Source organism: Vombatus ursinus, unplaced genomic scaffold (assembly GCF_900497805.2).
Source record: "Vombatus ursinus unplaced genomic scaffold, bare-nosed wombat genome assembly UNPS02014781.1, whole genome shotgun sequence".
NCBI lineage: Eukaryota > Metazoa > Chordata > Mammalia > Diprotodontia > Vombatidae > Vombatus > Vombatus ursinus.
The window spans coordinates 24414466-24440770 of NW_020954559.1; positions in this window are offsets into that span (position 1 = coordinate 24414466).

A 26305-nucleotide genomic window follows, 5' to 3' on the forward strand; every position below is an offset into this window, starting at 1 on the left:
TTTCTGGAATCAGAACACACTCTTTGACAAAAGCTGCAGGGAAAACTGGAAAAGAGTATGACAGAAATTAGGCATAGATCAAAATCTCACATCATGTACCAAAATAAAGTCAAAATGGGTTCATGATTTAGATATAAAGGCTAATACTGTAAGCAAACTTGGAGAGCAAAGAATAGTTTACCTATCAGATTTATGAAGAACAAAAGAATTCATGACCAAACAGGAGATAGAGAACATTACAAAAAGCAAAATGGATAACTTTGATTACATTAAAATGAAAAGTTTTTGCACAAACAAATCCAATGCAACCAAGATTAGAAGGAAGGTAGAAAATTGGGAAAGAATTTTTACAACCAGTGTCTCTGATAAGGGCCTGTGATCTAAAATATATAGAGAATTAAGTCAAATTTATAAGAATACAAGTCATTCCTCAATTGATAAATGGTCAAAGGATCTGAAGAGGCAGTTCTCAGATGAAGAAATTAAAGCCATCTATAGTCATATGAAAAAAATGCTCTAAATCACTATTGATTAGAGAAATGCAAATCAAAACAACTCAGAGGTACCACATCATACCTATCAGATTGGCCAACATGACAAAACAGGAAGATGATAAATGTTGAAGAAGATGTGGGAAAATTGGAACACTAATGCATTGTTGGTGGAGTTGTGAAATGATCTAACCGTTTTGGAGAGCAATTTGGAACTATGCCCAAAGGCCTATAAAAAGGTCCATGTGCTTTGACCCAGCAATACCACTTCAAGGGCTATATCCCAAAGAGATCATACAAATGGGAAAAGGACCCATATGTACAAAAATATTTATAGCAGCTTTTTTTGTAGTGGCAAAGAAGTGAATTTGAGAGGATTCCCATCAATTGGGGAATGGCTGAACGAGTTGTGGTATATGAATGTAATGGAATACTACTGTGTCACAAGAAATGATGAATAGGCTGACTTCAGAAAAACCCGGAAAGACTTGTATGGTCTGATGCTGAGTGAAATGAATAGAACCAGGAGAATGTTGTACTCAGTAACAACCACGTTGTGTGATGACTAATAGTGATAGACTTAACCTTTCTCAGCAATGCAAGGATCTAAAACGTCTCCAAAGGCCTCATGATGGAAAATGCTATCCACATCCAAAGAAAGAACTATGGAGTTTGAATGCAGGTCGAAGCATACTATTTGGTATTTTTTTTCTTCTATTGTGTTTGTTTCCTCTTTTGGGTGGTTCCTCCTATTGGTTCTAATTCTTACGTACAGCATCACTAATGTAAAAATATGTTTAATAGGAATATATATATGTATAGCCTATATCAGATTGCATACCATCTTGGGAGGGAAGGGGAGAAAAATGTAAAACCCAAAAGCTTATGGAAGTGATTGTTGATAATTCAAAATAAATTAAAAATTTTTTTAAATGAAAAAAAGAAAAAAGGGAAACAGATGGAGCAGAATTTGTAAAACATACTGCTAACATCAATCAATCAATAAACATTTATTAAACACCTAATAAAATAAAATAATACTATAAATGAACTGGGAATAGCAGTAGAGGAAATAAGAAGAAGAGAAATGAGAACTATGGAACAGAGACTTGAAAAGAGAAATAACAGCTTAGTACAAGATTTACAAAGTCTTAACCTAGAGTGCCTGAAAATTAGAATAGACAAAAAAAAGTTCAATAACTTTATTATACAAGAAGAAATATTAAAAGAAAGTCAAAAGACTAAAAAAACCCAATAGAATGTATAAGGCATTGCACATCAAAAACAACTGACCTGGAAAGCAGATCAAGAAAAATAACTTAAAAATCAATGGACTGCCTGAAAGCAATAACCTCTCCTAAAAGTTTGTATATCTTATTTCAAGAGATCATGAAAGAAAACTACCCAGGTAGATCAGAACAAGAGGAAAAAGTGGAAATATAAAGATCTGATCTCTTCCTGAAGGAATCCCAAAAAACAGAAATTCCCAGAAATATCAGAATCCAAATCCAATACTTCTAGGTCAAAGAGAAAAATACTGCAAGCTTCCAGGAAACACTAAGGAACCAAAGTCTGGATCATAGAAGATTTAGCATCTATCATTATAAAGGAGAAGAAACATGGAATAAGATATTCTCGAAGACTACAGCCAATATTAACTGACCCAATAAAACTGAACATAATCCAATAGGGGGAAAATAGATCTTCAACAATATAGAAGACTTCCAAGTATTCCCAATATTTTCAGTGAAAAGAAACTTTGAAATAGAAGCATGGGAGTCAAGAGAAATGTGAAGAGGTATATACAAATGATCAATCAGAAGAGATTTATAAGGAAGAATTATTTATATTCTAATGGAGAAAATTATTGTGCAAATATCTCTTTAGAATTCTGGCATCACAAGTCCTAGAGGGAGTCAAATAGAACATCCTGAAGGGGTTTTGTTATGTTTTAATTATCTTAAAAGAAGAAAGGAAAAGGAGAATAATGGGGGGAGGAGAGAAACATAGGAAAGCGGAGGAACTTTTTAATCTCACGCAATGGGGTACATAAGAAGGTTATACAAATGAGAAAGGAATAGAGGAAGTAGGCATCACTTCAAACTTATTTTCATCTGAGCTGATTAAAGGAGGGTTGAACACACATGCAGAGTTTATTGTATAAATATATTCAAGTCATCAGGGAAACAGCAGAAAGGAAAAAGAGGAAAATTAAGAGGGAGGTTAGATTTTGGGAAGAATTAGTTTTAAGTAAAACAAACTCTGAGTTTGGAGGGAAGTTCATGAAAAGAGATTTAAAAGGAAAGAAAAGGTAACCTGAAACAAAGGAGGCAAGGAGAAAAGAAAGGGAAAAGTATGAAAGAACAGGATGAAGGGAAATATACAATTAATTATCATAACTATGAATGTGAATGGGACGAACTCACTCATCAAATGGAAGAGGAGAGTAGGGTGGATTAGAAAGTAAGATCCAATAATATGCTACTGATAAGAAGCATTTTAGCTAAAAAGACTACTACTGTACTAACTCTAGCACAGTAACATCCAATGAGCCAGAGGTTAAAATAGAAGCTTTCCTTTGAAGAATGATCCTGGGAAGTCCAGCAGATTGGTGGTCCGGTAGAGACACTACCGAGTAGCTGAGACATTTTTCTGGCCCAATTAGGCAGCAGCTGTCACATTGAGCAGCAACTTGAATAGCCTAGTGAATGAGTGAACTGCTTGTTCCTGGTGACAGTTCAACACCTAGGAAATCTGCCCAGTCCAGCCCAGCTCAGCCCAGCATTGAATCAATCCATCCAGAAGAATCCATCTCCTCTGAGAAGCAAGCCTAGCTTACTAAAACGCCATGACCTATAAGGCAAGGCTAACAACACCCACATTGAACTTTTGGGGATGCTGGAGAAAGAAGGTTATCATGGCCCTTCTGTTGCAGAGTTGTTAGTTGCCTTATGTTCCCCACATATACGCCTTACATCATTGTTCTTTATGTTCATGTTCACTTTTACCCTCACAGACTCTACGTGTTTGTAAAGAAGATTTTTGGACGTGATAGTATGTATGTATGTATGTATGTATGTATGTATGTAAATCTACTACTGGAAGGTGACCTGAAAATTTGGAAATCTAGAAGTTTTGAGTTCTCCTATGCCTAAAATATGGAATAGAGTTAAGTACAGAGAAACTGGACTTGTGATTCTATTGATAAATGGAAGTTCCAGGTAAATTCCCCCTACCAATAAAGGTCAGTTTCCTCATCTGTAAAATGAAGGGGTTACACTAAGAGTTCACCTGTGATTGGTGAACTTTTCTTAATATTTTGATAAATGCAGTTAAGTACAATGGGTTTCCTTTGTAATCCTGTGTATTTTATTTTACGCAGTTAAAAATATTCTTTGTAGTCTATAGGCCTAACACAATTGCCAAAGGGGTTCAGGACATACAAAAAAAGGAGTTAAGAACCCCTGGGTTAGATTAAATTATCTCTAAGCTTCCTTCCAACTCTAAATCTCTCTGCATTCAGAGGCCCACTTTCATTTATTTTCATATCAGAGATCAAGAAGGAAGTGTTTAAAAGTTTGAAGTTTTGCTTGTTGTTATTCAGTCATGTCCACTTCTTTGTGACCCCATTTAGGGTTTTCTTGGCTAAGATACTGGAGTGGTTTACAATTTCCTTCTCATGTTACAGATGAGGAATTGAGGCAAGCAGGATTAAGTGACTAGCCCAGGGTCACACAACTAGTAAGTGTCTGAGGCTGGATTCGAATTCAGGAAGATCAATCTTCTTGACTTCAGGCCTAGCACTCTATCCACTGTGCCACCTAGCTGAAGGTTTGCTGTTTGTGGCAATTCAACCAATACAGTATAATTTAACATTTATTAAGCATCTATCTTATATGCACTGTGCTCGGTGGTGGAGAGAGAGAGAGAGAGAGAGAGAAAAGAAACACAAGATGTGATTTGAGGGAATTTAGTGATTCCACAAAGTGTTCATAAGATGGGTGAGGAGAGAATGCATTTTAGACTGAGGACCACCTGCATCAAGACATGGAGCCAGGAGATAGAATGTGGAGTAATATGAAATAAGACTGAAAAGATAGATAGGGATCATAAAGTGCCCTCCCTGGCCGCAGCTACCCTGTTGTCTCTCCCTGTTGGAATAGTAGCATCTTTAGGGCAGTCTCTCTTTGCATTTGTATTTTTACTCCCAAAGACTGGCACTTATTGAGTGTTCGATGATTTTTTTTTCATGTATTCATTCAGCTTTCAATGTCAGGCTAAGGAATTTATATCTTATCCTAGAGCCTATGGGGAATCACCATAGATTTTTGAGTAAGAGGGTAAGAAATATCAAGACGATTGAGTATTTTTACTACCAGAGCAGGAAAGGTAAGGCAAGGGAGGCAAGGAAAACTTGCCTAGGCCTTCTAAGAAAATGAGTGTCTGAACTAAATCTCAAACATGATTTCTGACAAATTTTCAACCCTGGTTTCTTTCTTTGGTACACCACTGCAACCCTGCTAGTTCTTGGGGAATCAGTATGAATGTGTATGCTTGCAGAAGGAATGGGAGAAGGTAATGGTTGGGAGGTGTAATAAATGCTCATTCCTCACTACACTGTAGTACTAGAGAGCTATGATGAGAGCTGAGTCAGACTCTGTCTGATATTACAAAGCTGAATTGACAGATCATTTCTGAAAAATTTCTGTAGTTTCTACAAGGCAAGAATGTTGTCAACTAGGCAAAGTCCACCTCTCAAAATGTAGAAGAGTCCAAATTGAGTTGAAAGCAGAAAAGTTTTATTAGAAGGAAAATTAGACACTAATGCCAAGGCACCTCAGTACAAAGTGCAAGGGAACCCACAGCCCAGGAGAGGCAGGGAAGATTTATGCTTGAAAACCACAAAGGGGAAGTCTGGGGAGAGTTTCGGGTAAAGAATGGACAGTCTTTCCTAGGAACACGTGGAACACAGAGGCAGGATGTTTTGCAAGAACAGTTGACCTCAAGGCTGGTTTCAACCAGTTTGAGGTGCACATCTCAGCAAGGTCAGCCAGCAAATACCAGCAAAAACACCTGGGAGTGAGCAAGACTTTGGCTTACTGCAGGCTCCTGATTGACTTTCAGCAAACAGATTTATTCTGCATCCCATGCATAAGGTAACTAATAGCAGTCATATTGATCTCAGGGGTACTCTCACAATGTGTACTTGGGAGGGCTATGCATGTAGATAGGCATAAGGAAATTCAGGGGATAAGATGCCCATAGTGCATGAGATAAATGGAAATGCAAGTCATCGGTTTGTGACAGAAGTAACATTTAATAAGAGTCAAGAAAGAAGGAAGAAAGAATGGTGAGAGACATTCTAGGAATACAGAATATCAGTGCAGCAAGCATTGTCCCTCACATGGGATGTTGTTGGCTCAAAAGAAGACAGAATAGGCATCTTTAACCTCTTCTTTCCCCACTCTTTTCCAAGGCTGATGTTAATTCCTTCCAGGAAGGGAAACAGGAAGGTAGGGCCAGAGGATGTCACTCTGCTCTCCTTAAAGAGAGAGGGTACCAGGGGGCATCTAGGTGGCGCAGTGGATAGAGCACCAGCCCTGAAGTCAGGAGGACCTGAGTTCAAATCCGGCCTCAGACCAAACACTTGATACTTACTAGCTGTGTGATCCTGGGCAAGTCACTTAACCCCAATTGCAAGAGAGGGTACCAGGCTAAAATTCTATGTATATCTGCTCCCTTAAGTGTTATTAGTTTAGGGGATGCGGTTTTCAGGTCCAATCAAACTTCTTATAGCTGTTCATTTGGGGGGGAAGCAGTACCCCCAACCTTTATATCCAAGGCTTAACTCCTTTCCCACTTGATACCAGTTCCACAATGAATATACATAACACTTAGCCAAAAAGCCTATTTATTCAAATTGGTAGTGGAACAGAAATCAGAGAAAGTATACATAGGAGAGTATATACCAGACAATACAGAGTGAAGGAGCTCTCCCATTGGGAGTAAGGTAACTCAGCTCAACTAAGAGAGAGAAAGAGTCTTTGATGTTCCCCTTGATGAAGTTCCCCAAAGTTTCTAGTGTAGCAAGCTAAGGATAAGGACTTGATAGAGACTGCTATCTTCTCTCATGTTGGCTTCTTAAGACTGTCTTTTCCTTCCGCATCCAGAAGTAGAGTTGGCATCTTCCATCTTCTCTCCTGAAGATGGAAGCCAGAAGCACCTGAAGCCTAAAGAGCCTGAAGAGACTTTCGAGCTAGAAGAAGACTGAAAAATTCTCTCTCACTCTCCCAACTTCCCACCACCCCTTAGACATGTGTGAGGCATTCAACTCTACCATTGAGAAAAGAGTCCCATACCAATGGGCTTTGAGTCTGGGGTTACAGCAGCATGATCAAAGGTACAGAGTGAGAACATATAGACAAAAATAATATCACAGAATTTGGAACAGGACAGTATGTTCATGTTCCATGTGCAGAATCCAGCTTGACCTTCACACTCTAATCACACGTTAGCATATCCATTTTTTATAGTTCACACAATGGAAATCAATTATGTTTCTATCTTCAGGTCCAAATGAATTATCACTGGGCATGTTTTCAACCTTCTGTACCACTCACACTTGCATTTCAAACTGGAGATCATGTGGAAAGAAGGTCTTAGTTGGTCATGAAAAATGGGCATCCCCAAGAAATGAGTAGTGAGCCTGAAATTTCTGGGAGGGCAAACTGATGAAGGCTTCGAAGTTGCAGCCAGAAAATTCCCTCTTAAATTCAATAGAATGAGCACTGGTTCTGGAATCAGAAAACCTGGGTTTGATCCTGCCTTTGTTACTGTAAGACACAATCTCCTTAGTCCTAATTTCCTACCCCAGTGCATTCCTTTTGACTTCTCCATTATGCCCCCATGTCAGGCACCTTCCCACTCCTCTCCTTTCCATCTTCCTTTTGTGTGCTATATTTTCCCTGCTAGATTGTGAGCTCCTTGAGAGCAGAATATTTTTCATATTTTCATATTTTAAAATATTTTTCATATTTGTATCCTTAGAATGTAGCTCAATGCCTGGTATCTAATAGGGAGGTTAATAAATGTTTATTGACTGACAGGGAATGAGATAATTAGTCCAACACTTTCATTTGACAGATTAGAAAACTGAGGTCCAGAGAGGTACAGTGACCTTCCTATATTCATAAGGTAACATATAATATATGATATATAACATATATAATAAACTCCAACTTAAAGCAAGATTCTTTTAACCCTAACAGATCACATATGTACCATATAACTAATTTCTGCATAAGAAAGTTGTAAAAATTCTATCCCTTTCCTTAAACCCCTTCACATCAACTTTTTTTTTTAAATGAATCATTCCTTTTCCCCTTTCAGTCTTCTCTTTTCCCTTACCTCTGTATTCTTCTGCAATCTCTTCTCTCTACTTCTCTGTCTCTTCTTGTCTCCTTTTTCCTCCAAGGGAAAAACTTGATTCAAAATGGAAGCAGTATCATAAATATGGTTTGTTATTAACAACAACAACAACAACACTAAGACCATGACCTCTGGTTTCAACAGTAGAGGAAGCCTGGTTCTAAAGACTTAACTGAGCTGTTCAATGTGTCAGAGTCATATGGTTGACAGGCAACTTGAGAGATCACCTTATCCTGTTGCCTTTGGCCAGAAATACATTTAAATCATATTAAACTAGTAGAAATCTAATGTTTGGAGTTTTTCTTTCTTTCAAAAATATTTTGAAATACAGAAGCACCTATGAGAATATCCATCTGAATGTCTCTTTTCATACACACACACACACACATATCAAGATATATAACATATATCTAAATATATGTATATATAACATATGCATCATATACACACATACATAATGTATAACATGAGTTAAAACTAGTTTTTTCAATAGCTTTGCCCAGAGTTTCCAATCTGTCCATCTAAACCACTTCTTTACATCATCTTAACATACCCCCTCCATCACAATGGACAATTCTTTGATCTTTTTCTTTCTCAGTTCCTCTAGAGCCCTGCTCCATTAGTCAGTCATTTAATCTTCTTTTTTCCATTTTAATCTCTCCCTCTACAATGATTGGCACCTTCCCTACTGCCCATGAACATGCTCAGGTCTCTTCTATTCTGAAAACAAACTGGAACTTCCTATGATGTCCTACTCCCTCAAGCTGTCAATTTATGTGAAGGGTGGGTAGCAAAGAAAACTTCAATAAAAAGACAAATTTGGGGAAGTCAGATTAGACAAATGCTCAACTCCATTGCACCCTGTTATGATTCTGGATAATTGGCCTTGAATCCTTAATTTATGACTGACTTGTCACTCACTCTCAGCCCCCTGCATTTCAATGCTCTAACATACACTCTGGCCTAGCTTTTGGGTTTCACTTGCTTTCCTCCCAATTTGGGTTTGCCCTTTGTGTCTGCTATCTCGAGATATGTCTAATTATTTGAAATTATCGTACCCTTTCCTAAACAGGAAGCTTAACTATTATCTGATTCTGAAAATTAATGTTGCCATGGTTAAAAACTTTCTGCACTGCAAGCCCCACAACTCACTGCTCTGAAAAGATCAAAATTATTATTACCTTGAGTTTCTACTGTATTGATTCTACAATGTAACTTCTAATGCTGTATAACTTTATAATTGAGTTAGTATCTGCCTATAGCTACTTTTCTTTGTTCTTGAGTTAAGCTAAGGAATTTTGCTGTCCCTCTGAGTTAGTTTAAAGGTATAATTAAAAGAAAAGTTTCTATCTCTCATACTGGCAGCACCTGGGATACTTTTAGGACATCTACTTGTTATATTTAAGCCCCATGAGTTAATCTGGTCTCATTTCCAAAAGATATGTCTTCTGTCTTTGCCTGTCCTTGTGCAATTAAGGGAGATTTTTCTCTCTTCCAAGGGGACAGCAAGTCTGGTAGTTTTGTGCTCCTAGCAAATATTATAAGATGCAGAGGAGTCCCATAAAACAGTAAACATTCCTTAATTGTCAGAAAGGAGAATGATTAGCCTCACCTGAATGCCAGCCCACCTTTCTTAGTATAGCCAATTGCAATGGTCCATAACTGCCAAAAGCCCTTCTTTATTGTACGTCAAATAAAGAGGGTCTCCTCCTTCTCATTGGGGTCACTTGATTTACTGAGGTGGCTAGTCTGATTGACCCTCTTTGTTAACAGTTATACACATCACTGTTAATAAACTGATTTCGCTCAGGGTATGTACCTCAGCCTACCTTTATTAACTTTACTCAATACCTTAAAAAAAAAAAAAGACTATGTTCCTGGAGAACAGAAACTGTTTTTGCCTTTCTCTGTATCCTCAATGCTTAACACAGTGCCTGGTACATAGCAGGTGTTTAATAAATGCTCGTGATTGATTGATTGATCATTTCCAGTAGTGTTCTCAGGTGGTTGTTGTCCTTCATTCTCAAAGAGGTTCAAAATGACATCACTATGCTGATAAATTTGGAGTGGTTTAGTCATAGATCTTCAGGTTAAGATTCAGTTTTCCATGGCATGTCATCCATAGTCTAGGGATTTCCAGAATACTATCTCCAGTGTTCTAACCCCTACCATCAGAGTGACTAGGCCTATGGAATTTTGTTAAAATAATTTAGTCCATTTGCTCACCTAAAACATGTTCTTTCTTATAAACTATGTTTTACCCATTCAGTTGTTGTTTTTCCATGCACTGAAGTTCCAGCAGTCAGTGATGACTTGGGACAGCTGGAGTCACCCGAGCTGATTTGTAAACAACCATGAGAGCAGTCAAAGTGACACACCAACAACAAGGAAGGAAGGTGAACTTGACACCATCAAACCAGACCTTTAGCATTGAAGAATAGATCTGCTTATTATCCCATAACCTCAACACCAACTAACCATGGCAGGTAGGTTACACAGTACATAGAGTGGTGGGCTTGAAATCAAGAAGAACTGAGTTCAAATCCAGATTCAGACACTTACTAACTGTGTGACCCTGGGTAAGTCACTTAACCTTTATTTGCCTCAGTTTTCTGATCTATAAAATGGGAATAATAATAGCATCTACCTCTCAGGTAAGGATCAAATGGGATAATAATCATAAAGCACTTAGCACAGTGCCTGGCACATAGTAAATACTTAATAAATACTTGTTGCTTTTTGAGAATAGCTTTTCAGGCCAAGATAGCAGAGAAGCCAGGAAGTTGCCTGAACTCTCCCCACTTTCCCTCAGAAACAACATTAAATCAAGCATCTAAACAGATTCTGGAGTGACAGAACCCACAAAAAGATGAGGTGAAACAGTTTTCCAGCTTAAGATAACTTAAAAGGACTTCAGGAAATGTCTGTCTCACTTAGGTAAAAGGGAACAGCAGCCCAGTGCAGGTGGTATCTGGGCAAGCCAGTAAGGGGCACAGACCAACAACTGAGACCCCTTGGTTCTGGCTCAGCAGGCCAGCAGTGAGGCCTCTAGCCCCAGCACAGAAGGCAAATTGTGAGCCGTGGAACCCCAGCATAGTGGGCAACACATAAGCACCTGAGACCCCAGTGTAAAAAGCCAGTGACCAGGCCCCTAACCTCCAGTGTAAAAAGTTTAAGATAGTGCCCCTGGGCCCAGGAGCAGAGCTCAACTTTAAAGTCACAAAATAAAGCAAAAAAATTAGTAAGAAACAGAAGAGATTCCTGACTATAGAAGGTTACTATGGTGACATGGAAGATCAAAACACAAACTCAGAAGAGGACAACAATGTCACATTGCCTACATGTGAAGCCTCAAAGAGGAATATGAATTGGTCACAAGCCCAAAAAGTCCTCTTGAAAGATCTCAAAAAGGATCTTTAAAATCAAGTAAGAGAGGTACAAGAAAAATTGGGGGAAAAAATGTGAGTTATGAAGAATGATGGGAAAAAAAAGAGTCAACAGCACAAAAATTGACTGAAGAAAATAATTCCTTCAAAAATAGAATTAGCCAACTGGATTTAAAGAATCCACTGAAGAAAACAACTCCTTTAAAAGTAGAATTAGTCAAATGGAAAGGGAGGTACAAAATCTACCTGAAGAAAATAATTCCTTAAAAATTAGAATTGGGCAAGTAGAAGCTGATGACTCTATGGGACATCAAGAATCAGTCAAACAAAATCAAAAGAATGAAAAAAAATAGAAGAAAATGTAAAATACCTCATTGGAAGAACAACTAACCTGGAAAATAGATTCAGGAGAGATAATTTAAGAATTACTGGACTACCTGAAGGCCATGATAAAAAAAAGAGCCTGGACAGCATCTTTCAAGAAATTATCAAGGAAAACTGCCCTGATATCCTAGAACCAGAGGGTAAAATAGTCATTGAAAGAATCCACTGATCGCCTCCTGAAAGAGAACCCAAAATGAAAACTACAAGGAATATTGTAGCCAAATTCCAGAATTATCAGATCAGGGAGAAAATATTTCAAGCAGTCAGAAAGAAACATTTCAAATATCATGGAAACACAGTCAGGATTACACAGGATGTAGCAGCTGCTACATTCAAAGATCAGAAGACTTGGAATATAATATTCTGAAGGCAAAAGAGCTTGGATTACAACCAAGAATGAACTAGCCAGCAAAAATGAACATGATATTTCAGGGGACAAGATGGACATTCAATGAAATAGGGAACTTTCAAGCTTTCCTGATGAAAAGACCAGAGCTGAACAGAAAATTCAAACTTCAAATACAAGAATAAAGAGAAGCATAAAAAAGCAAATAGGGAAGAAAAGAATATTATTCAATAATATTTAAACTGCTTTCCCTACATGGGAACATGATACCTGTAACTTTGAGAACTGTATCTCCATTAGTGCAGTTAGAAGGAGTATACGTAGACGGAGGGGATGGGTATAAGTTGACTTTGATGTGATGATATAAAAAATGAAGGAGTGAAAAAAGGGATTGTAATGGGAGAAGAGGAAAGAGAGAGGCAGAACAGGGTAAATTACATCACATGAAGAGGTGAAAAAGACCTTTACAGTAGAGGGAAAGAAGGGAGGGTATGAGCATTGTTTGAACCTTACTGTCATCAAATTTAGCTCAAAGAGGGAATAACATACACACTCGGTTGGGTATAGAAATGTATCTTACCCTATAGGGAAGTAGGAAGGGAAAAGGGAAAGAAAAGGGAAAGGAGGGAGTTGATAGAAGGGACAGAAGCAGTAGGAGGGGAAAAAGGGAAAGAAAAGGGGGCAAAGGAGGTGGTGGTCAAAAGCAAAACTCTGGTGAGGAGGGACAGGGTGAAAGGAGAGAGAAAAGTATAAATGGTGGGGATAGGATGGAGGGAAATACACAGTTAGTAATCACAACTGTGAATGTGAATGGGATGAACTCTCCCATAAAACAGAATTAGATAATAGAGTGGATTAAAAACCAGAATTCTACAATATGTTGTTTACAAGAAATACATTTGAAGCTGAGAGATACACATAGAATAAAGGTAAAAGGCTGGAGCAGAGTATATTATGCTTCAGCTGAAGTTAAAAAAAAAAAGCAGGGGTAGCAATCCTGATCTCAGATAAAGCAAAAGCAAAACTATATCTAATTAAAAAAGATAAGGAAGGAAACTTCATCTTGCTAAAAGGTACACTAGACAATGAAGTAATAACAATACTAAGCATATGCACCAAGTGGTATAGCATCCAAATTCTTAGAGAAGTTAAGTGAATTACAGGAAGAAATAGACAACAAAACCATAATAGTAGGGGGCTTCAGTCTCCCCTCTCAAAACTAGATAAATTTAACTGCAAAATAAACAAAAAAGATGTGAAGGAGGTGAATAGAATTTTGGAAAAGTTAGATAGACCTCTGGAGAAAACTGAATGGGGATAGAAAGGAATATACCTTTTTTTCAGTAGTACATGGCACCTACACAAAAATTGACCATATACTAGGGCATAAAACCTCACAATACAATGTAGATAGGCAGAAATATTAAATGCATCCTTTTCAGATCATGATGCAATAAAAATTATGTGTAATAAAAGGTCATGGAAAGATAGACTAAAAATTAATTGACAACTAAATAATTTAATCCCTAAAGAATGAGTGGGTCAAACAACAAATCATAGAAACAATCAATAATTTCACCAAAGAGAATGACAAAAATAAGACAATATATCAAAACTTATGAGATGTAGAGAAAGCAATTCTTAAAGGAAGTTTTATATCTCTAAATGCTTACATAAATAAAATAGAGAAAGAGGAGAGCAATGAATTGGGCATACACTTAAAAAGCTAGAAAAAGAACAAATTAAAAATCCTCAATTAAATACCAAATTAGAAATTCTGAAAATCAAAGGAGATATTAATAAAACTGAAAGAAAACTGTCAAACTAATAAATAAAACTAAGAGCTTGTTTTATTAAAAAAAACAATAAAGTAGTTAAAATTCTAGTTAATTTGATTGAAAAAAATAAAGAAGAAAACCAAATTTCCAGTATCAAAAATGAAAAGGGTGAATTCACTACCAATGAAGAGGAAATTAAAGGAATACTTAGAAACTATTTTGCTCAACTGTATGCCAATAAATCTGACAATCTTAAGTGAAATGGAGGAATATTTACAAAGATAGAAATTTCCCAGATTAACAGAGGAAGAGGTAAAATACTTAAATAGGCCCATTTTAGAAAAAGATATTAAACAAACAATTGATGAACTCCCTAAGAAAAAACCTCCAGGGCCAGATGGATTTACAAGCGAATTCTACCAAATATTTAAAGAGCAATATTTAAATTTAAATATTTAAATTCAATAATATTTATTTGAATATTTAAATTCAAATACTATATGAACCATTTGGAAAAATAGGCAAAGAAGAAATCTTACTAAATTCCTTTTATGACACAAATATGGTCTGACACCTAAATTAGGAAGAGCCAAAATGGAGAAAGAAAATTATAGAACAATTTCCCTAATGGATATTAATGCAAAAAATGTTAAATAAACTATTAGCAAAGAGATTATAGCAATTTATCACTAAGATAATACACTATGACTAGATGGGATTTATGCCAGGAATGCAGGGCTGGTTCAATATTAGGAAAACTATCAGCATAAATGACCGTAACAATAACAAAACTAACAGAAACCAAATGATTATCTCAATAAATGCAGAAAAATAATTTGACAAAATACAGCATCCATTCCTATTAAAAACACTAGAGAGCATAGGAATAAATGTAGTTTTCCTTAAAATTATAAGCAATATCTATCTAAAACCCTCAGCAAGCATTATATGTAATGTGGATGGGCTAGAAGCATTCCCAATAAGATCAGGGGTGAAACAAGGATGCCCATTATCACCACTATCATTCAGTATTGTACTAGAAATGTTAGTGTTAGCAATAAGAAAAAAGAAATTGAAGGAATTGTAACAGGCAATGAGTAAGTAAAACTATCACTCTTTGCAAATGATATGATGGCATACTTAGCAAATTCTAGAGAATCAATCAAAAACTACTTGAAACAATTAACAACTTTAACAAAGTTGCAGGATATAAAATAGACCCACATAAATCATCAGCATTTCTATATATTACCAACAAAACCTAGCAGCAAAAGATAGAAAGAGAAATTCCACTTAAAATAACTGTAGACAATATAAAATATTTGGGAATCTATATGCCAAGACAAAACCAGAAACACTGTGAACACAGTTACAAAACACTTCTCACACAAATAAAGTGAAGTCCAAACAACTGGAAATATATCAATTGCTCATGGGTAGGATGAGCTAATATAATAAAAATGACAATTTACCTAAATTAATTTACTTATTCAGTGCCATACCAAACTACCAAAAATTATTTTATAGAGCTAGGAAAAAAATCATAACAAAATTCATCTGGGAAGAACAAAAAAAATCAAGGAATTAATGAAATAAAATGCAAAGGAAGGTGGTCTAGTTGTACCAGATCTAAAACTACAATAATAAGTGGCAATCATTAAAACTATTTGGCTCTGGCTAAGAAATACAGTGGTGGATCAGTGGAATAGGTTAGGTACACAAGACAAAATAGTAAATGATTACTGTGATCTACTGTTTGATAAACTCAAAGACTCCAGTTTCTGGGATGAGAATAGCTTTTCAGCACTTCTACTTTGTCTTTCATTTTTCTCCCCAGGTTCTGATACATAAATCCTTTTTAAATTCTTATCATTCAGTGACTCAGATAAGAACATCCAGACTCTCAGTAAATCACTTTTCACTCAAAAGTCACAAATACTTAAATTCACCCCATTAAATTGATAATCTTTTTAAAAAATCATACCTCAGTCTTCAAATATTTATAAGATCTCCCATTCTTTTTAGTTTTACCCTTTTTAATTATACATGTATATGCAAACAAGCTAAAGTACCCTTGATGCTTTCAGCTCTGAAGACTTCAAAGTAATTGTCCATTTCTTTGATGTCCTTGAAACTACGTTTCTTTAAACTAGAGCAATGTGCTCCAAATTAATTTTTTTCCTCTTCCTATGTGTAGCATTAAACTATTCTCATATAAGTAAGGCATCATTTTTATATTATTCACAAAGAGATTTGATTATGTTTGTGCCACACATTATTTTTTATTACAAACTGTTCATGTCTTATCTGAAAGCTGATTTTGTATAGATATAGATATAGATATAGATATATAGATATATATATAGATATAGATAGATAGATAGATGGATGTATATTTTTCTACTCCTTTTCCTCCTCTTATTTGTTATCAAAATATTCATCTTTAACAGAGGCAAAATATTGTGTCCTTTGATAAGTAATTTAATCTTTCCTCTATAGAAAAACATTTTTCCTGATCTTTTCCTAATTGAACTGTTCCATATAAAAACATACTTAAATGGAATAATGAAACTTACATTTGGTACAATATTTTGTTCCTCTTTCTTCTACTCTATCATTTTACTACCTTTCTTGTCCTCTCTCTACCTTTCTTTTGTCTTTGATTCTTCCCATTCTTCAATCTATATTATTCCTTCTGTATTTTGCCCCTAGTCCTACTGTTAGATTCTACCTTTTCTATTTATTCTCCATTATTTGATTCTATTAATTTTTCAATAACTTGATACTCTTTCTGACTTCTATGTGTACTGATTTTTTTTCTCATTTCAACTCTCCCCATCAGTTAAAAGCAACTACCAAGCATTATATACTTAATGAAAAGATGGAAGGCCAGCACAGTTTTTACATATAAAAGATTAGAGTGAAATTATATCTTATATTACTTAATAGTATTCAGAAAGAAAGGGCATTCTAAAAATAAGATTCTTCCCTTTAAAAATGCATACCTCCAAATGTAAAGGATGCATATCAATTAATAAATGAATAAATAGATTTAATTTGATAAAATCATGTGTTTTTATCTTAAAAATCTTTAACAACGAACTTTTCTTAGAATGATATGGATGAGGAGTGGCAGGGGAGAGCAAGAGAACAGAGACTGAATATTTCAGGAGAGAAGAGGGAAAGGTAACATAAGTTTATTGTTTCTTTTGATTTGTTTTTTAAAGAACCAAAATAAGATAAAGTAGTACAAATGGAAAAATGGCAAATTACACATCAATGATGAAGGTAATGAGAATTAGGCAAATTTTGCTTGGTATTTCAGGTTAAATAGATCACATGGTGGGAAGTTTCTCCCTCAAGAAGATCACATAGTACAGTATTATGTCTGTATTGTGGTTTTATTTTTTTGTTTTGTTTTGTTTTTTAGGCAATTGGGGTTAAATGACTTGCCCAGAGTCACACAGCTAGTAAGTGTCAAGTGTTTGGTCTGAGGTCACATTTGAACTCAGGTCCTCCTGACTTCAGGGCTGGTGCTCTATCCACTGTGCAACCTAGCTGCCCCATTACTTCCATATTGTTGCTTCATATGGAGTATATTTGGCATAGTAGATGAAAAAGGCATGCAATTGGAGATTTTCTTCCCTAGAAATCATGATTCTTTCCAAAAACTTAGGCTGCTCTCTTTCTAGTCTTGTTGTCATCTTCAGTGCTATAAGGACTGGAGGATTCATACTATTCCTCAGGAAGTTCAAGGTTTTTAATGGCTCTGGTATTTGTTCTACTATAGCCACATGGGCAATCTTTTTATGTGTTACTGATGAAGCAAGCTCTCTCATCCCTCCCCACCTCCACAGCTAAAAAACAAAGCTATGCTAGGGCATAGGGTTTATTTTGAAATATTTATACATTAATGCATGCATTAATGCAAAATTTCACATAGTTTTTCTCTTTCACCCTACATGTCTGTATGAAGAAAAAAAGGTACAAAAACTATTTCTAGAAGTGTCTCTGATGTTTCCAAGTTGTTTTGATTTTTCAGGATTTTTTAAAGTGTTCAAATACACACCATAATCATTTAAAAATAGACTTAGAGCTAAACATATTTCACTATTACTTCCTTGTTTCCTAGTTACTTGTGAATGAGGTGAACTGCCTTCTTTAGGACACTGGTCGATATAATTGCTCTCCATTTTTCATACCTAACGGTTTCTTGAGGCAGCAAGTCAAATGGTTACCCAAATCATGTTTTAGTTACTTTACAAATTTATTATTTAATGGAGGCAAATTTCTAAACACCTTAAAATCAAAGGATTCTTATCTTACATTTTTAATATTTCCACAAAAGAATTCTGATTTTTTTCACTAAAATTTCCATTTACGTCATTGCTTTTCATTTTAAAGGCATTTTAGGTAGACAGGGACAAATTTTTCTTTCTATTGAGAAGCTTAACATTACAGAGGTGATTATTTCCTGAATATACTAGTCATTTACTTTGTATATGTTAATCAAGTGGCTGCCTTTTAGGTTCACTGATTTAATATCAGGATAGAGTGTCAAATGTTTCTGTGTGTGCGTGTGTGTGTGTTTGTGCATGTATGTGTGTCTGTGTGTGTGCAAGTGTGTTATGCTAACTTCCACATTTCTGACATGAATGAAATTTAGACCTCTATTTTGCCTCTTTTCTTTGTAAGTTCCTTTTTCTTGAACATCTGCTCTATAATTCTGGTTTCTTTTATTATTTCTTCTCTTTCCTCTGAGAGGAACATATTTACTTCTGGCATCTGTCTTTTATCTTCATCTCTGAAGACAGAAGCAAAATGCAATTTCAGCTTAATTTTTTCTCCTTCATTTGCTTTCTTTGTAACTGAGATCCAGAAAGTCCTTTATTTGTTTCACTTTTTGAAAGACTAGCATTTCATTTCGATTGGCACATTCTCTAACACACAGTGACTTGTGACTTTTGACTAGGGAGACGGTGTTCAAGAGTTGCTGTCATCTCTCTGAGCTGAGCATCAATGACGGGATCATAGATTTAGTGCTTGAAAGGATTATAGTTGCCCTTGTGTCAAACTCCTGTATTTTACAGATGATGAAATTGAAAGGTTAATTTACTTGCCCCAGGATAGAGAACTAGTAAGAATCAGGGCTAGGTTTAGAACACAACTTATTCTAACTCCGAGTCCTATCCACCAGATCATGCTGCTTCTCAGAATATAGATGTAGAATTCATCATTGGGCATGAGCAGGAAGATTTTTTTTTTTCAGCAGGTAGGACCTGGCAGCTCTAACATATGCTTAAATACCCACCAAAATCCAGGCTAATAATAATGTTACATTCATATAGTTATTGAAGTTATATACAACATTTTACATACACTATCTCCTTCGTTCCTCACAGGAATCCTGTGAAGTAGATGCTGTTGTCATTCCCATATTACAAATGAGGAAACTGGAGCTCAGAGAGGCTATTTCTTGACTCACTCAGTAACTGAAATAAGATTAAAACTCAGATCTTTTTGACCAAGTCTAGAGAGTTTTATTCACTAAACACCATGCCACAATACTATAATAGAACAATAAAATAGGACTTCCTGGAGAATATAATCCATAATACACACTTTTGGAATTTTAGAGGTATTTAGTTTTGTTTTTTTTTTATTTATTTTATTTTCAATTCATGGAACAAAACAAGCATTTTCATATCACGGTACAATAAGAAAGATGATTGCACATGAAACTGCAAATCTACCATGTACAACTTCCTATTCCCTCCAAATATACAACAGAGTTATCATGTAAATTTATTTTCTTTCCTTTTTTTTCTTACCCCCCAACCCTGCCCTAGAGATGGCTACCATTAATCACACATAGGTATGTGTGTATGTGTGTGTGTGTGTGTGTGTGTATGTGTAAAATTATTCTATACATACTTCTATTTATCAGTTCTTTCTCTGAATGCAGATAACATCTTTCTTCATATTTCCTTTATTTTTAATTTACATGTTTATAATAGTCAAAATGACTTAATTGCTCAAGGTTATGGATCTAGTGTTATTCTCTTTCCTCTCTGGCTTATAGGTCTACCAATTTATTCTTTCAACAAATTTCATAAGATTTAGATATGGAAAAAGCCTTGTTGAAAGTTGCACAGATAAGATTAGTAGAGCTGGTATTCTAGCCCATGTCTTCTGACCTCAAACCCATCACTCTTGCACTACACCAAGAGTTAACATTTGTTATAGTGCCCTGTATTTCTACCTTTTCTTTTATATTATCTCTATAAAGCGATAAGATTAATAAGGATTATAGTTGTTATTATGGAATCTATAAAAGCCAAATGACAGCAGGATAGAAGACTGAAATGAAAAATCTACTTTGAAAGATAAATGTGGAAACTTTGGACAGTAATTCACTGTTAGTGGAACTATAAACTGATTTATTTTAGAGCAATCTGGAATTATGCCCAAAGAGTTATTCAGATGCCTGTACCTTTTGACCCAGCAATACCACTACTAGGTCTACTTCCCAAGAGGATTAAGGGGAAAAGCAAAAGAACCTAGATGTTCTAAAATATTTCTAATAGTTATCTTTGTGGTGGCAAAAGACTGGAAATTGTGGGGATGCCCATCAATTGGGGAATGGCTGAACAAGTTGTGGTTATCATTATGATGGAATATGTGGCGAATAAAATAATCATTAAGGACAATGTTTTAGGGGAAATTATAATCAATTTTATCAACCACAGCCAGCATATGATTGACAAAAAGACTCCTTTCCTCTTGATTCATCAAAGATGAAGCATGGACACTTTTGGAGGTTTATATGCATTTGGACAAGAGGTGTTCTATTAGACAGCAATCAACTCTAATTGGCTAATAATTAATGATAAATGGACTTTAAAAGAGAAGTGAACTTACTCCAATTAAGGACTTAGAGTGACATCATGTCACTCTTACACAGAAACACTATCCCTATACCCAGAACAGTCTGAGCCTTGGACAATCTAGACAAAAGGATCTATCTCCACCCAAGCTTAATTGAATGAACTTCACCTTAGATTAGAGATTACTTGTAAGGTTGGGTGGGGTTGGAGAGAGAAGGTTAGCTCAACTTTCAGAGACTCAGTTCTTGAAATAAGGATGGAAAAAAGAGAGAATTTTGAATCTCTCCAAATCATTGGTTATTAATGATCATTTCTCTCAAATACTAGTGTGCTATAAGAAATTATGAGCTCAGTGATCTTACAAAAACATTACATGAAATAATGAATAGCAAAATGATCAGAACCAAGAGAATGTTGTATGCAGTAACAATATTGTTTTTAAAACTGTGATTAAGTCATTTTGACTACTATAAATACCCAAATCAACTACAAAGAACATATGAAGAAGTATGTATGGAATGGCTTTACACATATGTGCATATTTGTGTCTAATGGTAGTCATCTGTAGGGTGGGGGGGAGGAAGAAAAAAGGAAAAAAAAAGAAAGTTACCTGATTATTATATATTTAAAAGGAATAGCAAGTTGTACATAATAGATTTGCAGATACATACACAATCATTTTTTTTTTTTGGTGAGGCAATCAGGGTTAAGTGACTTGCCCAGGATCACATAGCTAGTAAGTGTCAAGTGTCTGAGGCCAGATTTGAGCTCAGGTCCTCCTGACTTCAAGGCTGGAGCTCTATCCACTGTGCTATCTAGCTGCCTCTCCATCTTTTTTTTTCTATTCTATTATGTTTCAGTTGCATGCTAATTCATTAATATGCTTTATCTCTATTTTAATGATGAGTTTAGAGATAGGAATTTTCCCCTAAGTAATGATTTCACTGCATTCTGTAAATTTTAGTATACTCTCTCATTGCTGCCATTCTCTTTAATGAAATGGTGAATTGTTTCTATGATTTGTTCTTTGATCCACTCATTCTCTAATTACCAATTAATTTGTAATTTATATCTCAATGACCTTTTATTGAACATAATTTTTGTCACATTATGATATCACTCTGCGTTTCTAAATCTTTTATCCATTTCAACCTTATATTAGTATATGGTGTGAGACTGTTCTCAATGCTTAGGTTCTTCCAAACTGCTTTCCAGTTTTCCCATTAATTTTTGTCAAATGTTGAAATCATACATTCAAAGCTGGGATCTTTTGTTTTATCAAACACTAGATCTATACATAGGTATATCAAACACTATAGTAATTTACTACTGTTTATTCCATGGATCTGAGGGGGTGATGGGACCTGGACCCCTAAAAGGAAAAGACCATGTTTTTGAAAGCAACCTAATCCCAGGATTTTCCCATACATTTCAGCAGCCCAGATCACTGCCACCTCCAATCAAGGCAACTCATCCACCTCAGTGCCACCTAGATCACATAGTTAGCTTATTTGACATTCCTTTCACAGTTGTACCTGGCCCACCCCAGACTACTTACCACTCCTTAATTCCATCCAGATCCTTTCACTGTCTTTTTTGTATATAAGCATCACTACCCTCCCCATTAAATTGCAGGTTCACGAAGGAACCCTGCCTGCTTCTATTGGCATTATAGTAAACCTCATCACTGGACTAGAAAAAGGTTTGAGTGCATGAATTCATTCCAGGCAGATCCTGCCCTGTACCCTGACATTTCAGGGTTCCCAGCAACCACAATTAGTATCAGATCCATCATTCTATTTCTTAGTCAAGACTTGATTGTTTTCATGATTACTGCTTTATAATATAGTTTGAAATCTGGTGGTGCTAGGCACCATCCTTCACACTTTTTTTTCATTGATTCCCTTGATATTCTTGACCTTTTCTTTTTTCAAATGAATTTTTATTATTACTTTTATAGCTCACTAAAGTAATTTTTGGTAGTTTGATTGGTATGCTAAAGAATGAATAAATTAAATTAGGTAGAATTATTATTTTTACTATATTAACTAAGGCTATCCTCGAGTAATTATTATTTCTCTAATTTTTTAGATCTGTCTTTATTTGTGTGAAGAGTATTTTGTAATTGTGTTCATGTAGTCCCTGGGTTTCTCTTGGCAGGTAGAATGCCAACAACTTTATATTGTCCATAATTATTTTAAAGGGAATTTCTCTTCTTCCTTCAGAGTTTTGGTGGCAGTATATAGAAATGATGATGATTTATGTGGATTTATTTTATATTCTGCAACTTTGCTAACTTTGATTGTTTCAACTAATTTTTTAGTTCATTCCCTAAAGTTCTCTAAGTATACCATCATATCATCTGCAAGAGTGATTGTTTTGTTTCCTTGTTGTCTATTTTTATTCTTTCAATTCCTTTTCTCTTTTTTTTTTTGTCTTATTGGTATAGCTAGCACTTCTAGTACAATACTGAATAATAGTGGTGATAAAGGTTATCTTTGTGGTTGTTGTTTAGTAAGTAATTGTGTCCTACTTTTAGTGCCCCCATTACAGTTTTCTTGGCAAAGATACTGGAGTGGTTTGTCATTTCCATCTTCAGCTCATTTTCAGAAGAGGAAACTGAGGCCAATAGGGTTAAGTGACTTGCCCAGGGTCATTTAGCTAGTAAGTATCTGAGGCCAGATTTTAACTCAGCTTTTCCTGACTCTAAGACTGGCATTCTATCCACTGCTTGACCTATCTGCATAGCAGGCATCTTTGCTTAACTTTTCATTTTACTAGGAAGACTTCCAGTTTATCTCCATTATAGATAATGCTTGCTCTTGGTTTTATATAAATATCACTTATAATTTAAAGGAAGGCTTTATTTTTCCTATGCTTTCCCATGTTTTTAATAGGAAAAATAGAATTGTATTTTGTCAAAGGCTTTTTCTGCATTTATTGACACAATCATTGATTTTTTTAAATTGATATGTTCAATAATGCTGGTAGTTTCCCTAGTATTGAAACAGTACTGTATTCCTGGCACAAATCCCACCTGGTCATAGTATATGATCCTTTTGATATATTGCTGTAATCTCCTTGCTAGTATTTTATTTAAAATGTTTGCATGGATATTCATTAAGGAAATTGATCTATAGGGTTCTTTCTCTGTTTTTGCTCTCCCTGATTAAGTATCAAACTCATATTTTGTCATAAAAGGAATTTATTGGGATTCCTTTACCTATTTTTTTTTTAATGCTTTACCTTATATAGTATTGGGATGAAATGTTCCTTAACTGTAGAATTCTCTTAAAAATCCATCTGGTGTTTGGGATTATTTCTTAGGTAACTTATTTATGGCTTGTTCACTTTCTCTTTCTAAAATTGGGTTATTTAGATATTTTATCTCCTCTTATGTTAACCTGGGCAGTTTATATTTTTGCAAATATTCATCCATTTCACTTAGATTGTCAGTTTTACTGGCATGTAATTGGGCAAAATAATTCCCAATAATTACTTTCATTTCATCTTCATTGGTGATGATTTCACCCTTTTCATTTTTGATACTGGTAATTTGGTTTTCTTTTTTCTTTTTTGAAAATCAAATTAATCAATGGTGTATCTATTTTATGTTTTTTTTCATAAAACTAGATCCTGCTTTTACTTATAAGTTCATTATTTTTATTTTCTTTCAATTTTATTAATTTTTAGAAGATTTTCATTTGTGTTTGAGGATTTTTAATTTGTTCTTTTTCTAGTTTTTTTTTACTTTCACACCCAATTCATTGATGTTCTCCTTTTCTCTTTTATTGATGTAAGTGTTTAGAATCATAAATTTCCCCCAAATATGACTTTGACTACATCTTACACATTTTGATGTATTATCTCATAGTTGTCGTTCTCTTTAATGAATAATTAATCAATGTTGTGATTTATTCTTTGACCCATTTGTTCTTTAGGATTAGATGGTTTTTCAGTTAATTATTAATATACACTTCCACAGCTCTTCATTTAATGTAATTTTGTTTGTATTGTGGTTGGGAAAGGGTGCATTTAATATTTCTGCTTTTCTGCATTTAGTTGTGAGGTTTTTATGCCCTACTAAATTGACAGTTTTTGCAAAGGTGCCACACACAGTTGTGAAAAAGGTGTACTCCTTTCTATTCCCATTCAATTCTCTTCAGAGTATTGTCATGTCTAACTTTTCTAAGATTTTATTCATCTCCTTAATTTCTTTTTTTAATTTATTTTATGGTTAAATTTCTTTAGTTCTTTGAAGGGAAATTTGAAGTCCCTCTAGTATAGCTTTACTACACTAGTCTATTTTCTCCTATAAAAATTCATTTAAATTTTAAGAATTTGAATGCTATGTCATTTAGTGCATATAAGTTTAGTTTTGATATTATTTCATTGTCTATGATGACTTTTAGCAAGAGGTAGTTTCCCTGCTTCTCCCTTTTACTTAGGTCTATTTTTGCTTTTACTTTGTCAAATTATCATTACTACCTCTGTCTTTTTCCCTTAAGCTGAAGTAGCATAGTTTCTGCTACAGCCCCTTATTTTAATTATGTGTGTGTTCCTTATAAACAATATATTGTTGGATTCTGGTTTCTAATCCATTCTGCTGTCTGTTTCCATTTTATAGATGTGTTCATCCCATTAACATTTATAGTTATGATTATTAGCTGTGCATTTCCTTCCATCCTGTTTTCTTGTTTTTATCTTCTCTCATTTATTATCCTGTTAACCCTCTAAAGGTTGTTTTGCTTCTGGTCACTGATATTTTTCCTTTTTATCACCTCTTCCTCCTCTCTTTTATCCCCTTCCCCTCCTACTTTCCTATTAGTAAGATAATTTTATATATCCAAATCAGTGTGTGTGTGTGTGTTTGTATTTCCCTCTTTGAACCAATTTACATGGGAGTGAAGTTTAAGCATTTCCTACCACCCCCAACATTTCTACCTCCACTGTAAAAACTCTTTTTTTCATGCCTCTTTTATGTGAGATAATTTCCACCATGCTTCCTCTTCCTTCTCCCTTCTCCCTTCTCCCAAGTCATACTTCTTCCCACATATCCATTATTTAATGTCATCCCAACATAATCAGTTCTTTCCCATGCCTTTTTCTTATGTAGAATCCTCCTAACTGCACTAATAATGGTAAAATTACATTCATCATCTTCCCATAGAGAAATGTAAATAGTTTAACCTTACTGAGTCCCTTATGAATTCTCTTTCATGTTTACTTTTTATTCTTTTGAGTCTTGTATTTTATATCAAAGTATTTTAAGTCTAGTCCTCTCATCAGGAATGCTTGAAAGACCTTTATTTCATTAAATATTCATTTTTTTCCTTTTAAAGATTGTACTGTTTTGCTTGGTAATTTATTCTTGGTTGTAGTCTAGCTCTTTTGCCTTCTGAAGTATCATATCATAAGCCCTCCTCTCCTTTAAGGTGGAAGTTGTCAGATCTTGTGTGATTCTGTCTCACTCCATGGTATTTGAATGGATGTTATGTAATTACCTGAAGTATTTTCTCTTTGACCTGTAAGTTGTGGGACTTTGTCATATTAGTTCTGTGATTTTTCATTTTGGGATCTCTTTCAGGTGGTGATTGGTAGATCT